The 16,293-nt window shown below is 34.7% G+C and overlaps 1 long non-coding RNA gene across 1 annotated transcript in view; it reads right to left on the bottom strand.

Annotated features, from left to right (window-relative positions):
* The window catches only part of LOC148133353 (uncharacterized), a 109,518-nt gene that overhangs the window by 20,978 nt on the left and 72,247 nt on the right, over positions 1-16,293 (bottom strand). The window contains exons 3-4 of the long non-coding RNA XR_015746690.1: positions 1,872-1,940; positions 131-241 (exon numbers count right to left, since the gene is read on the bottom strand). This is a non-coding gene — a long non-coding RNA (uncharacterized LOC148133353). The remainder of the gene's footprint in view (positions 1-130; positions 242-1,871; positions 1,941-16,293) is intronic.

Below are 16,293 nucleotides of genomic sequence, written 5' to 3'. Positions count from 1 at the left end.
TGATTGGACAGTATTAGATCATCCACTTTAATTTTTAACATTCCTCCAGAAGTTGGCAAATATATGTTCTTAGATATAATCACAAATAGTTATGTAAGGAAAAAAAGCCAACCAATGGCAAATGACAAACCATCTCAAATCTGTTCCTTTTCAGCAGTCAGTTTATATGTTCAGTAGTGAGTCATCATCTATCAAGAGCTTGCATGCATATGGGAGCCAGCCGTAAACTCAATGTTTTATACTGTGTCAAAATTGAAAATTGAATTGTATCAGCCCAATGATGGACATAACAAATGTAACATTCAAAGCAATAGCACTTTGTGGATTAAAAAAGCAATATACCAATAAAGATAACCAGTCTATTTTGACTCAGAATCATAGCACACAGGACTCGACCACATTATTTAATTCTTTTTTCCCTATTACTCAGTTTCATAAAAAAAGATCTTACCTTACAAAACAAATTACACTAAGAAAAACAAAAGAAAACAAAACTTCTTGCTGGCACCAATGGGATTTCCTCCTACTTCCCCCCTTTCTGATTATACTTAGAAAGAACAATTTTGACAAACTTATGGCTGGGTATTAACAAATTGCTGACTGTTTATGGTCACTGCAGTTTTATTCAAATTAGATTTATTTTTATTACCTTTAAAAAAAAATCAAATAATAAATTATTTGATTATGTGATTGTATTTCCAGAATTAACTCAGTGAGCTGAAAAAAACATATCAGTGATTGCTCAACTAAATGATCAATTTGAAGAAAAGTGATCTAGCAAAACATACGTTAAAATAATGGTGTGTTGGTGTGTGTCATAATTATAAACACTTCTAGTGTAGATTTAATAGGTCAAGTCCCTAACCCATTAAGTTCACATGTTATTACAAATAGGAAATTAGTTGTAAAGGCTTCAGATGACCTGTTTCCTTATTGAAAAAAATGTGCAATTTTTATATGAAAACTGCTTTGGATATACTTATTTAAGAAAACACAGATACATTAAACAAAATAATGAAGGTCTAATAAAACCTACAAATTCTTTTTTAACATGCAAAAGTACCTGTCACATTAGATATTTGCAATGCCTACTGCTTTTTCATCCATAACATATCTTAGTTATAATGGCAAATGCACACACACACAGTGATTCACAAATGTCTTGTATATGGAAAACATTTTCTATATTCTGACTGGAGTATAATCTGAAGGCGGATTAAAAATTTAACAATACTACCACTGCTACTACTAATAATATAATATTTACTATGCTGTAACATTTAAAAAGTTGTCAGAATAATTCTTTGTGCTTAGGGATTTCCAAAATGATATTTGGGTACTATCCTTTTTCTACATAAGATTAAAAGGTGATTTTAGACAAAAATAGTGTCAAATATGTTGGCACTATGCTCACTAAAATATGTACAAGATACACTATTTGAAAATGCTCACTAAGATATGTACAAGATACGCTATTTAATGCTTATGTAATTCCTACTTTTCAGTTAACTTCAGGACAAACTCATCTTTATTTGTTAAAGTGATGTAATTGCCCATATATGGACCGAAACAAGAGAAAGCAATGTTTCTTATAACATACCAACAACATTGGAAGACAGAAAAGAAAGTTGTTTTTTTTCTAGACATGCTTCTGTTTTTTTACATATCATAGTTTGGGACTCACTGGCCCAAAAGCACCATTAACTCAATATAGAATTTCCACAAACTCAAACTTCAGTATCTACCCATTTTCTTGTTTTTCTATTTTAGTTTTTCTGAATGAAATCATAAAGTTATTTTTTCCTATGACAGGTACATTCATTAAAAGAACACTTGCATATAATGCATATGTACCTTATTCAAATACATACCTAAAGTGGATTTCTACCTTTCAGAAGAGATACTTTTCCTCAAAGGACAGGAGAAAACGCAGAAGATAACTGCAGAAGAAAAGTAACAAAACATAAATATGTTAAATAGCTTTGCCTTTATTGATGGGTCAATTTCCCTTTTTATATGGATTTACATATATGGATTTACATAAAAAGATGAAATGTGGTAGGACTATTTATTTTATTAAAATATTTATAATTTAGCTAATTGATTCCAGGATCTAGTACTGTATAACCAATATAACTGTTTATTATTAGGCATGAGGTAAAGATTGCCTTGATTTGAACTTCGTACAACCATGCAGTTTTCTCGGACAACAATATCCAAGTAATTTACCACTTCCTTATTTTGTCATATTTCTTAATTTAGCTCAAACCCTGGGATTTCCCCAATTGTTATAAGTTATAAAAAGTATATAGATTACATGATTGTAAGAAAAAAAAATCATATTAGGTAAATTCTGGCTTATTCATTAAACTGGGGAAATGATAAACATTTAGATTGGACTTTAAAAGCTGACAGGACAAAACCTCTTGCTGCCAAGAGCTTGACCACTCTTCAGAGAAGTAAAAACAACAACAACAAACAATTTTCTGAATACTAAGGTGACACCAATTGGCTTATCCTTAAGAGATCAGTTTGAAATCAATCCCTTCATTAGATTGAATGTCTGAAAACAAAAGGCAATAAAACAGAAAATGGGGCACATGTTCACCCAAACCATGTACATGGACAGAATGTGGAATCATGTTTTCTTAAAGTAGCTTCTAGAAAATATCTGTTGACTCCTCAGTTAAGCTATTGGGAAAATTTTGTATAATATTCACAATCAGATGTAATTTGATTATTCCGTAGCAATGGGGAATCTTATTTACAATGGCACTTAGAATCAGATGGTTAAAGATTTATTTATTTGGAAAAGCTTTATTTATTTGGAAATTTGGAAGGCAAAGGCAAAGTTGAAAAAACAAAGCAACTAAAATAAGCCATAATTTGACCATATATTCCTGGCTTAATTTTTATTTGTTCCAAAAGACAATGTTTAATCTAATATCTGCTAAGGAAAGCATCTTGAACTACATAATAGAATAATCATGATGTAACAGATATTATACCATTTTTAGAAGCTAAACATAGAATCAGTGTGAATCTGAATTCTGCAAGAAATATTCTTTTGTTTTAAATATATAACTAGTGCCTGAGATGACTTTTAAGAGTTAGTTGCATTAGTGAAAACACTGAGTAACTCTAGGGTCATGGACAGATGCTGGCTACCTGTTAGCCAGCTTACATAAATCCTTTTCTGACTGGCAAAGAACAATGAGTGTGCATATGGAGCACGGGAAAAACAACCAAAAGTTTATTTATTTGGTTATTTGATTTGTTTGCCACCTGTTTTGCTTCAAAACAACTCTTGCAAAATCTTGCAAAACTTAAAAGAAAGTGGTACATTCCCTATCTCAGAGTGTATTATAGAATAAGTTGCCTATTATGGATAACAAAATGGATAAAATTTCCAAACATCAGAACATCAATTATAGAAGGAGCAAATCTAGTAATAGCCTTTAAAGGTACATATGGTACAAAGAAACAAAAGAAGAAAAGAATCTTCTAGATTGTAAATGACATTAACATTACTGAAGTACGTCTACAGACAACCAAGCCACAGAGATATGAATAGATTTTAAAAATCTATTAGATTCTGAGTTGTACTCCAACCTGAAAATCAATTTGTTTTCTTATATGTTTTCCTAATAAAATCATATTAATAAGTTGTCTTGTGATTCTACAATTGTACTATACTATAGAAAGGCAAACTGCTTCTTTAATAATGTTTAAGTATTTTATGTGATAAAGCTAAAGAGTTTCAATCTTGACATTAAAACTGAAGTTCTCGTTTCTATAAGAAATGAGAATAAGATGGCACACTTATGAGAAAATTGATAGACTAGACAGAATTGACAGCTATCTCTAGATATAAACTGTGTAAAAGAAGAACATATATATTCAAGGATATATGAACAACAAATGAACAATAAATACAATTATTTAGAAAATATAAAAGGAGCAAACTGTTCCACAAAGCTTCCAATAACAAAACCAGATTTTTTTTATACACTGAATAAAATATTAGTGTTAAACCAAAATGTTATAGTGATCATTAGATAAAGAAATCAGGCAAGTAGAACAAAGCAAAAAAATAAATAAATCCTACCTTGTAATAATGGGTGGGTTTTACTATTTTCATTTCAAGTGGCTAAATTGATATTAAGGTTTTTTTTTTAGCAAAAATCTATGTTATTATTTATTTCTGCGAATTTATTATGCAGCTACAGAACATGTGCATGGCCCATTATAGAGCCTAATATAGAAGATCCACTCCCAGAAGGATGTCATCATCTATAAATTGGAAGAAACTCATCGCAATGGAGTCATCCTCAGAGAATAAAAAGCAGCTGAAGAAGCTCTGGAGACTAATGGGCCCAGGATCCAGATGAGGAAAGAACTGACATATCAGGTCCAGATCAGGACTCAACTTCCTAGACCACAAGACTGATGGCCATAGCAAGTCATGCCAGTGACTTTGTGCTGTCCCAGCCAGTCTATGGGAATTGGATAGTTACTTAGGAATTATGAGCTGTCCCCTTAAGGGAATGCATCATGGTAAATGTAGTTAAAGGTATCCTGGGAAATGTAGTTCATGTCACGTGGCCACACCTGTAATCCTGATTGGTCACTAAATTGACCCTCGAGGGGTTAGGGAAGGTTTCCCTCCATTCTTGCCTGGACTCATGAACTGATAGTAGCTTTTTCTACTGCTATGAGATGGGTTAGGACAGGGGTTCCCAACCTGGGGTGCTCGCACCCCCTGGGGGTGCGAGACGATATTCCAGGCAGTGCGAGAAAAGTCCAGGTAAATAATAGGATATTGGCTATATGTTGGCATTTTTATTTATTATTTATTTCAGGGGGTGCGAGGTTCGAGTGAAATTTCTTTAGGGGTGCGGGGCGAAAAAAAGGTTGGGAACCACTGGGTTAGGAGATAACCATCATTTACCTGCAAGGCTGATATACAAAGGATTGGTCATTATAGAAGAACTTCATCACAAATGTGAGTTATGAAGATACCTGATGTACCAATAAGTGTACTTTGCTTTGGATGTTTTGTGGAATTTATCTATTTGCATCTGCATAGCTACAAATCCACCTCTGTGCATGAAACAGGAAAGACTTACTGGCATTACTCTGGAGTAATGACCTTTTTGGGAGCTATTGTTGTTCCTTACTAAGGTAACAATCTGAACTAAGTCACTGGAATCCACTGATTTATGCTTGAAACCTAGGATATAAAACTGATGCTTGAGATGTTAATAAGCTTTCTTTCACTTGCTAATTGATGGTTGAATGTTAGGCCTTCTCAGCTTTCTTTCAAGCCAATATCTTTGCCAAACATATGACCCTTTGAAGAAAACAGTAGGGAAGGAAAGAAATAGAGCTAACAATGCAGTAAATCAAGGGTCTTCAAACTTGGCAACTTGTGGACTTCAACTCCCAGAATTCCTGAGCTAACATGGCTGGAGGAGGAATTCTGGGATTTGAAGCCCACAAGTCTTAAAGCTGTCAAGTTTTAATCTACATAGACTTCTGTAAAGCCTTTGATTAAGTGGTACACGACAAACTACTCCTAAAACTAAAATCTTATGGTATCTCTGGACACCTGCATAACTGGATAGAAGCATTCCTGTCAAACAGACAACAAATGGTCAAAATTGGGAGCATCCTGTCAAATTCTGTACCTGTCAACAGTGGTGTCCCTCAAGGCACTGTTCTAGGACCAACTCTTTTCATAATCTACATAAATGACCTCAAGAGCAACTATGTTCTCTTCGCTGATGATGTAAAGCTATTCAACACCACAGACAATACTGCTACCCTTCAAAAAGACCTTGACTATGTATCAGAATGGTCAAGCAAATGGCAACTTCAAATCTCAACAAATAAATGCTCTATCCTACATATTGGCAAAAAAAAATCAGAAAATAAAATACAGGCTAAATAGTCAAGACCTGGTTGATGATCCAAACTCTGTCAAGGACCTTGGAATACTCATCTCTAATGATCTAAATGCTAGAGCCCATTGTAACTACATAGCCAAAAAGGCGTTAAGAGTTGTTAACATAATCTTAAATAGCTTTTTCTCTGGTAATATCACACTACTAACTAGAGCATACAAAACATTTGTTGGACCAATACTCGAATACAGCTCATCAGTCTGGAACCCACATTACGTATCTGATATTAACACAGTTGAGAAAGTCCAGAAATATTTCACAAGAAGAGTTCTCCACTCCTCTACTTGTTGCAGAATACCTTATGCCACCAGACTCAAAATTCTAGATCTAGAAAACTTAGAACTACGCCGCCTTCGGTCCAATCTAAGTATAGTATATAAAATCATACGTTGCAATGTCCTACCAGTCAATGAATACTTCAGCTTCAACCATAACAACACAAGAGCAAACAATAGATACAAACTCAAGGTTAATCGCACCAAACTTGATTGCAGGAAATACGACTTCAGCAACAGAGTGGTCAATGTCTGGAATACTCTACCTGAATCTGTGGTTTCTTCCCAAACCCCAAAAAATTTAACCTGAGACTGTCTACTATTGACCTCACCCTTTTCCTAAGAAGTCTGTAGCGCACCAACGTGCCTACTGTCCCTGTCCTATTGTTTCTTTTATATATATATATATTTCTTATATGTATCCATGTATTCATAACTATGTTTTTACTTATACCTATTATCTTGTAAGCAATTGACAAATTAAAAAAAAAAAGTTTGGAGACCCCTGCAGTAAATGCAAAAAAATAAGAAAATTATAATTAACGAGACAAATAAGTGGGTCAATCAATTTTTAATTTATTGAAGGAGATAAAATGTGCAAAATATAGTAACTAAATGAACATCAGCAGTGGCGGTGATGATTCAAACATTTTGCTAAAAATCATGAATACTCACTGTAAGAATTTAGTTTGTTAGTTCAAAAAGGAGGTGGGAAAATTATAAGTTGGCAGAAAAGTTAAAATAATACATAAGGAAGACTGCACAGACACTGAACACAGTTTAAGAGCCTATAGCCAGTTTGTTCTAATTGTTATTGCACCACGCTAGGAAGTGGGAGACCATGAGTTCTAGTCCCATCTTCACCAATAAAGCCAGCTGGGTAACCTTCACTCTCTCTCAGTCCAACATACCTCACAGGGTTGTTGTTGTGGGGAAAATAGGAGGAGGAAGGTGCATATTTGTAAAATAATAAAGGTGTGAACAAATAAGTAAATAAATATTTATCTTGAACTATCCCCACACTTCCAATAGTGTTAAATCAGTGATGCCATTAAATGAAATAGAATAAAATTAAAAATGTAGGGTATACCAACAAATTAAAAGTGCACTAGAATTGGTTTTGAATGACGTTCCTCCAAGATGTATTTATTTAAGAACTCAAATTCTGTGTCTTTCAAACCTTCTGAGGAGAAAGTACTCACCTTAGAAATTTTTGAATAACACAGTGGTTTTAAAAAAGAAAATACAGAGGATCATAAGCCAGCTAGGTTAGATTCCAATTTAGTAGCAGGACCCATCATTATCAGTAGAATTATTTAAGTAACTAGAAGGTCACAAAGTATTGAGGAACAGTAATGTTGATTTCTGAAAAGGAAAGATCTGCATCTAAAAATATTTTTTGCAGGATTTATGTACATACAGATAATTTGGTAGACTTATACTCAGATTTCATAAAAGCCTTTTTAATAGTGTCCCTTGAGTGAGCATTGCAAACAAACCTTAACAACTATTGGCCTAAGTCAAGTAATACTACCACAGCTTTGGGATTTCTTTCCCATGACTAACATGACTACTATCCCTTTTATGACTAATTTAAGTTGGTAACCAGCCAAAGAACAAAAAGCAGGAATCCGGTATGTAGGGAGCTTTCATAGTGGTAGAAATAAGAACTAATAGTGGAAACACAGATGATCAGGAACAGGTTTGGTATAGTCAACAAAGTAAAAGTAATGTTTATGCTATTGAAGAGAAAAGAGTACATTAATTACTCTGATTTCACGTGACTTTACAATAGTGAATCCAGTTACTAAGGATGAAATTAACCATTTTTAAATAATGTTGCTTTTCCATAGATTATGGAAAAGCTTTTTATCTACCTAGACATTTACTTTCCCAAGAAGTAATTGAAGTTGTGGGAGCTTCATCACTGGAGGCTTTCAAGAAGAGATTGGATTGCCATTTGTCAGAAATGGTGTAGGGTCTCCTGCTTTGGTGGGGGGTTGGACTAGATGACCTACAAGGTCTGTACATCTGCACATCTATCTAATTGTTACTATTATAAGTGATGCATATCCTATTGAGAAGCAGAAGTCATACACTGGTCTTTTTTCAGTCCTATTTGAAATTTCTTACAGAATATTTTTAATGAATATTTTGCAGTTTCCTTTAATGGAACTGTAATCTTAAAGGCTAGTAAAGAATCTACAGATTCTGCAAATTATCACTCAATCTCCTAAATGTTAATACACAAATTTTAACAGTAACCCTGGAAAGTAGTATACAATCTAGATTATTTTATATTATCTACGTTGTGCAATCTAGTTTTATGGAATCTAGCTGCAAACGTTCCTGTCCATGACCAAATCAGGTGGTGAACAAAAGATTTTTGAATTGGGTCATGATTCAACGATTCCCTTTCCGTGCCAATTATCTCTTCGGCGCCATTTTTTTTACTGCGCGCATGCACAGTTGGTTGTGCTTCCAGACATGACCAAATCAGGTCACGACCAGAGTCCGGGAACAGATTACGGTCACAACCCGAGGCTCCACTGTATTTCATTTGACATTGGAAAAACTGGGGTTTCTTTCCAGCCATGGAAAGGATATTCTGCCATAAAAACAGTTAGAATAATAATTTTTTCATATATGCAGATGTTAAATAATTATAATGTTCTATATTAAAATCTATCGATATAGAATAACTGAGGCAATTCAGTTTGAGCAAGTTTCATATTCATTATTTCCAGTGGTGGGATTCAAATTTTTTTACTACCAGTTCTGTGGGCTTGGCTTGATGGGCATGGCAGGGGAAGGATACTGTAAAATCTCCAGTCAGAGGTGGTATTTGCTGGTTCTCTGAACTACTCAAAATTTCTGCTAACGGTTCTCCAGAACTGGTCAGAACCTGCTGAATACCACCGTTGAGTATTTCTGAGAGTTTTGATATGTTGGTGGAAATCTCTAAAAATTGGAGCTTTACTTGGGTATTTGAATACTTGAGATACTTTGGCATAGTTATTCTTAGGGAAAAAAAAGAGTTGTAGATGCAAATATTTCAAATTGTTTGTCTCAGAGTAATGTTGCTTTGAGATGGTTAAAAGTCCTAGGCAGCTTACTGAGAAAGGTAAATGTTGGAAAAGTTAATATTATTCCAAAGTTAATATATGTATTTAGTAAAATTCCTAAGTTAATACTTTTAGGAGACTCAAAGTAAAAGTGATTTTTTTGCAGGGTGGGAGGAGGGAAGAATGAACTCTTTAGTCTTCTTTATTTAAATTAAAGTTATAATAAAAACTTTTAACTTTCCTCTCTTTATGCTTTACCACTGGGCATATATTTTAATTTCTTTTTCTCTATGGAATCCAAGTGATTAAACCATGATGGGTATGATTACAAAGCTATTATACGGTCACTTTGTCATAGTAGGGTTGTGGTGCCCTCTTAGTCATAATTGCTAATTGTTTTAACATTAAATGTTTTTTGGCATATTTAGAAGATTTGGGGATGGAAATATACTTTTGATCCTTACACAAACAATAGCTTTACACTTTGGGATTAGACCAGTATCAGCAGGGGTGGGATTCTACCAGTTTGCACCTATTCGCTAGAACCGGTTGTTAACATTCTAAGCAGTTCGGAGAACCGGTTGTTAGAAGAAATTACTGGCCTAATCCTGTAAGGAAGGCAGGAAGGAAACATTCTGGTGTTGCTTACAGAAACTGCCTCTCCGTTAACCCTTATTACATTCTTGGCAGGACTAGACTTCCTGTCTCTGGAACTTCTCTGGAGTTTTTTCCCCCCTCCTTTGCTGGTACTTTGCTTGTGTGGAGTGACCTTTCAAAGTTACAATGGCACTGAAAAAAGTGACTTATGGCCATTTTTCACACTTACGACTGTTGCAGCATCCCCACAGAGGCCAGGCGAGGAGATGTGTGCCTCGATGTGAGTGATGTTGAGTTGGCCATGCCCAGCTAGTAACATGACCACCAAGCCATGCCCACCAACTAAGCCACGCCCATAGAACCAGTTGTTAAAAAATTTGAATCCCACCCCTGAGTATAAGAAGAGAAGATTAGTTGATTTGATTTATTCATTTTGGAAATCATAATCAGGATATTAATACTTTAGATAAGATCGTTGCCAGTTTTTTTTAAATACTTGGGTTAAAAGTATCTGCAAAAGGAATTTGGATTGTCTAAAACAGAAAATGGCAGCTTATCCAACTAAAATGACTTTTGATGTTTTGCATTTTGGTGCTTAAGCATTGACTTCTAAAATTTCTGAATGACTAAAAACATTGAAATGTGTTTTGAATTATTTTAAATCTATGGTATTTTTATAGACAATTACAGATTATTCATAACTTGGGATATTGGTTATTTGCTGAAAAAATATCAGTTATATAAAATAAATAGCTGGAATAGCTGAATTAATAGATCTATTATTAATGATGCTTTACAATGTTAAGTATACCCTTATGTTCTTAATATTAAATTAATTCATTTTTTAAAAAAATATTTATTAGACATCTCAGAACATGTTTTTAATAATCAGCTATCAATCCTTGAAACTGTGGAGGAGACATGGTTATGTCTCACCTTCATCACATTTTGCTTTTAACAGTTATTTGGTTTTGGGAAATCAGAGTAATGTGATTTAAAGATGTAAACGTAATTTTGAATTGTAGACTATTCTTTCATAATGAAAAGAAAATTCACACCAGGTTTACATTCTTGAAATACTGAGACCTGTCTTCAGTTGGCTGATGAACAGATTGTTTATCAACATAATGAAAACACAGATCAATATTATTTCATGTATTCAATGTTTAATCTTTTGTTTAAAAGCAGTTATTTAACATATTTAACATACGTATTTTGTTGCTTTTTCCTCTCTTTTAAATTTTCCTTCCTTCCTTCCTTCCTTCCTTCCTTCCTTCCTTCCTTCCTTCCTTCCTTCCTCTTTATGTCTTTATTTATGAACAGTACAATATACTATGTGGTCATATTTGCAGAAGATATCAAGGTATTTAAAAGAACCAATCAACCAGTCATAGACCATAATAAAGTATTTAGAAGAAAAACTGAAGTAAATTGTGGTAAATTCTCTTCAAATTTTGATTTTCCTAGATGATGAAAACATTGGTTAAACATTAAGGAAATAGTAAAAAAAGCCAATCCTATTTTAGGGTTTGAAAAAAAGATAAAGGAATATTGTCTTTATATGCTTAAATGGTGCAGACCTATTTGACATACCCTCTACATTTCTGATTACTGAGATCCAAAAAAGGATCTAAATGGCCTGGAAATAGAAACAAACAAAGCAACCCAAAATAACAATAATTAAAAAATAGGAAATTGAAGCAACTTTTTTGTTTTCACAAAACAACATTATTGTATTTTAATTTTTTTAAAAATGGGGGAAGACCTAAGACAACTTATAGGGAGATTTTACAATTAGGCACTATATGAATATAATGGAGAAAATGAGGTTTTCTTCATTTTATACTATATTACATTGTCTTCTTTCTTTCTGTTCCATGTGCATAGAACATTCCCAGTTCAAATTTCTCATTGAATTTGAAGGTTTAATATTTAAAGTTTTTGATATTTTTATTCTAAACTTAATAAATACACATTTATTAATATAGCTACATCCTGAATTTTTAGAAAGGAGTTGTTTTTATATCTAGATGAGGCACATCTCAAACCTGTGGCTTCTATCATTTTTTAAAACCAGAAAGCAGATCAAGATTACTTCTTTAACCAAGAAACATATGAGTTCAATCATGACTTCTCAATGCAAGAACCAAACTCACAGAAATTCACTAAATGTTTTTCCCACTATATTCTTGTCTAATATTGTGGGGCAAACAGACAGACAGGTTTTTACTGTTGTTACAGTTTAGCATTAAAATAGACATAGGGTATAGACTCTCCTCTGCTTCTAGGCTAATACAGCCAGTCTGGGTAATAGACCTTATGGCTGGTTTGCACCATAACATTTCAAAACTAGATGTTGTCTCCTTCTAAGATGTCAAATCTATTCCAAAAATTCATATTTGTTTGCTCTAGGTCATTAACACATGCAGCTGAGGTATTTGGCTCCTTTTGAAGGGAACTATATTTAGTGATTATAGTTTTTTATGTTAGAGAAAACATTTCAGTGTCAAATTAGAGTTGCAGCTATTACATAACAAAAAAAAATACTGTCACTGAAAGCAAAAGGGCTTCTAAGTAAACCTTCAGCAACCAAAGCATTCCCATTCATTCTGTAGAAAGTTAGCACCCACCCCTCTCCTAGAAGAATTAAACATTTTGAGAAATATTAAAAAGCCAGAATATTATATTCCCCTGGATGAGAAATGGAGAAGCATGATTTAGAAGGAGAAAACAGCCCCCACCTTTTCTTAATAGTCTATAGCAGATGTCAGCACTTAAGATATAAAGATTGCTCTATTCATAAGCAAATACCCTCACCCAAGATCCAACACAGGAAAAAGCCATTAAGCCACAATAGGAATTACCCAACACCCTTTCAGAACACAAACCCCTTCATTGCCTCACTCTCAGAAACTTCAAAAAAACAGAAAAACACCTAGGATTTGTAATTTGCTTGTAGAGCCATCTATGACCCCTACATGGCCCCATGGGAGTCTGACAACAGCCAATAGAATATATGTTAGTGTACAGGAACAGGAAGCTCAAGTGCAAAGCCCAAGAGAAGGTATAACCTCCCCACACTCAACTCCATGTGGTCAGCTGTACCAGAACCATGTGGTTCTGTTCTTCAATAAATGGACCCTCTTTCCAATCAGCCTCTATTAGCCTCCATTTTGTCTCCAATGTCTTTCCCCTAGATTGGAACAGAACCAGATGAATATTTCTTCCCACAATTGCTTTAGGAAAGGGGTTATGAAAAAGGAGCTCCTAAGTTCCTCTCAAATTGCTTAATGTTATTGTTTTTGAACTAAAGCTGATTTGCTCAGGGTCACCAATTTGAAATGAGAGCAACAGATCTCACTCAGGATTGGCCTTGTGATGACCAAGCATAGTCAAATGCTAGGTAATGTCATGATGCTAAGACACTCTTTCTATAATTACTACTAAAGGTTTTTAAAAAACATCCTGGAACAGAGAAACATGGTTTTAAAGTAAAACAAAAAAAAAACAATAGTATAAAGAAAGCAGCTTTCAAAAAGAGTTTTGTTCCTAACTGTGAAATGCAATCCCTGAGCAGTTAAGCTTGCCTCCTGCTTCTTCTGCTTTCAGAGAAGGAGACAAGAGCTTCCTTTTTCCAAATCCATGAATTGGAAGAATAATCATGTAAAGGATTTTTAGTAAAACGAAAAAGGATTTAAAGTGGTTAAATTGTACAAATAGATGACAATTACTTGGGAGGGGTTCTCATTTGTTTAACATTTATTTGATAATATTGAACATGGTCTTATTAAATATACTTATTATACAGCAACAATAATTTTTAAAGATATATTTATACATTTAGGTATTTCAGGCAGCTATATGTGTCTTAGAAATAAGTCCAACTGATTTAATTGCAATTTATTCTCAAACAAGAGAGCATGAAATGTTTCAACTTTACCACCATTGTTAGCCCTAAATTTTCATAAGTGATTTTCATAAATTGTTTCCAACAAATGTATAAAGCATTACAACAAGCTAACTATATAATCATAATGTCAGTTTCTCAACCTTGGTAGCTTTAACATGTCTAGACATCCACTTCTAGAATTCCCCAATTAGCTTGTTGACTGAAAAATTTTGGGACTTACAGAGTTGAGAAACATTGATACAGGGTGATATAGAGTTAAGTTGTCATGTAAATGTTTAATTACACAAAATGACTTTGTTGCTTCGTGGTTGCTATTTTAGAATCATCACACACACACACTTACTTCCTTGGACTATGCATTTTAATATATACAGGTGAAACTCAAAAAATTAGAAAATTGTGCAAAAGTTCATTTATTTCAGTAATGCAACTTAAAAGGTGAAACTAATATATGAGATAGACTCATTACATGCAGAGCAAGATAGTTCAAGCCATTATTTGTCATAATTGTGATGATTATGGCTTACAGCTCATGAAAACCCCAAATCCACAATCTCAGAAAATTAGAATATTACATGCAATCAATAAAACAAGGATTGTACATAGAACAATATCGGACCTCTGAAAAGTAGAAGCATGCATATGTACTCAGTACATGGCTTTTGCAGCAATTACTGCCTCAGTGCGGCGTGGCATGGAAGCTATCAGCCTGTGGTACTGCTGAGGTGTTATGGAAGACCAGGATGCTTCAATAGCGGCCTTCAGCTCTTCTGCATTGTTTGGTCTCTCATCTTTCTCTTGGCAATGCCCCATAGATTCTCTATGGGGTTCAGGTCAGGCGTGTTTGCTGGCCAATCAAGCACAGTAATCTCATGGTCATTGAACCAGGTTTTGGTGCTTTTGGCAGTGTGGGCAGGTGCCAAGTCCTGCTGGAAAATGAAGTCAGCATCCCCATAAAGCTCGTCTGTGGAAGGAAGCATGAAGTGCTCCAAAATCTCCTGGTAGACAGCTGAGTTGACCGTGGACTTAATGAAGCACAGTGGACCAACACCAGCAGATGACATGGCTCCCCAAATCAACACAGACTGTGGAAACTTCACACTGGACTTCAAGCATCTTGCAGTGTGTGCCTCTACATTCTTCCTCCAGGCTCTGGGTCCTTGGTTTCCAAATGAGATGCAAAAGTTGCTCTCATCAGAAAAGAGGACTTTGGACTACTGAGCAACAGACCAGTTCTGTTTTTCTTTCGCCCAGGTAAGACGCTTCTGACATTGTTTGTTGTTCAGGAGCGGCTTGACAAGAGGAATACGACATTTGAAGCCCATGTTCAGGATCCGTCTGTGTGCGATGGCTCTTGATGCACTGACTCCAGCCTCAGTCCACTCCTTGTGAAAGTCCCCAACATTTTTGAATGGCCTTTTCCTGACAATACTCTCCAGGCTGCGGCCAACCCTGCTGCTTGTGCACCTTTTTCGTCCACTTTTCCCTTCCACATAACTTTCTATTAATGTGCTTTGATACAGCACCTTTTGAGGCTTTCCCTCCTTATGGAGGGTATCAATGATGGTTTTCTGCACAACTGTCAGGTCAGCAGTCTTTCCCATGATTGTGATTCCTACTGAACCAGACTGAGAGACCATTTAAAGGCTCAGGAACCTTTGCAGGTGTTATGGCTTAATTAGCTGATTAGAGTGGGACACTTTGAGCCTAGAATATTGAACCTTTTCACAATATTCTAATTTTCTGAGATTGTGGATTTGGGGTTTTCATGAGCTGTAAGCCATAATCATCTCAATTATGACACATCACGGCTTGAACTATCTTGTAATGAGTCTATCTCATATATCAGTTTCACCTTTTAAGTTGTATTACTGAAATAAATGAACTTTTGCATGATATTCTAATTTTTTGAGTTTCACCTGTATATGCCACAAAGACAAAATGTACCAACTTGGAATTTCTGATCATTCTAGGAACCAAACTTAGCTTGCCTACTCCATGCAGTCCTTTTAGTCAGTGCCATATTTTTTTGTAGGAGATGGCAAGATTGAGCCTGAGGTAGGGGTCAAATGCATCATCAGTCATGTGTAACTGCACGCCCCTAAGAGATCTAAGTCCAGCCCACCTTGAATGCCTTTCTTAATTCCTTCTAATTTCTATTGACCTTTAGTAATGCAGATTCTTGTAGAGAGTTTAAGCTTACAATAAATCTTTATGCTCATTTGAACTGCTTAAATCTCCTGATTTCCCCTGCGCTTGACAATTTCAGCGCTAAAATCCTTGTATGCTTTAGTTCACAGAAGAATTTAGGAATAATAAAAAAAGGAGAGGGAATGGAATAAAAATAAACAGGCTTCTGCTGTATAATTTTTTAAAAGATCCTCTGTGATTTTTATTTAGAAGAAAAGTTACCAATATTTTTGGAGTAATTTGTTACAAAATACATTAATTTATATATCCGTAGGAAGCTCTTTTGGAAT

This window comes from Notechis scutatus, chromosome 1, assembly GCF_049901735.1.
Source record: "Notechis scutatus isolate UNSWTSFEM ecotype Mainland chromosome 1, rNotScu1.2, whole genome shotgun sequence".
Taxonomy (NCBI): domain Eukaryota; kingdom Metazoa; phylum Chordata; class Lepidosauria; order Squamata; family Elapidae; genus Notechis; species Notechis scutatus.
Note: the sequence above shows the minus strand (reverse complement) of the source record. Positions and strands in the feature narration are given on the sequence as shown.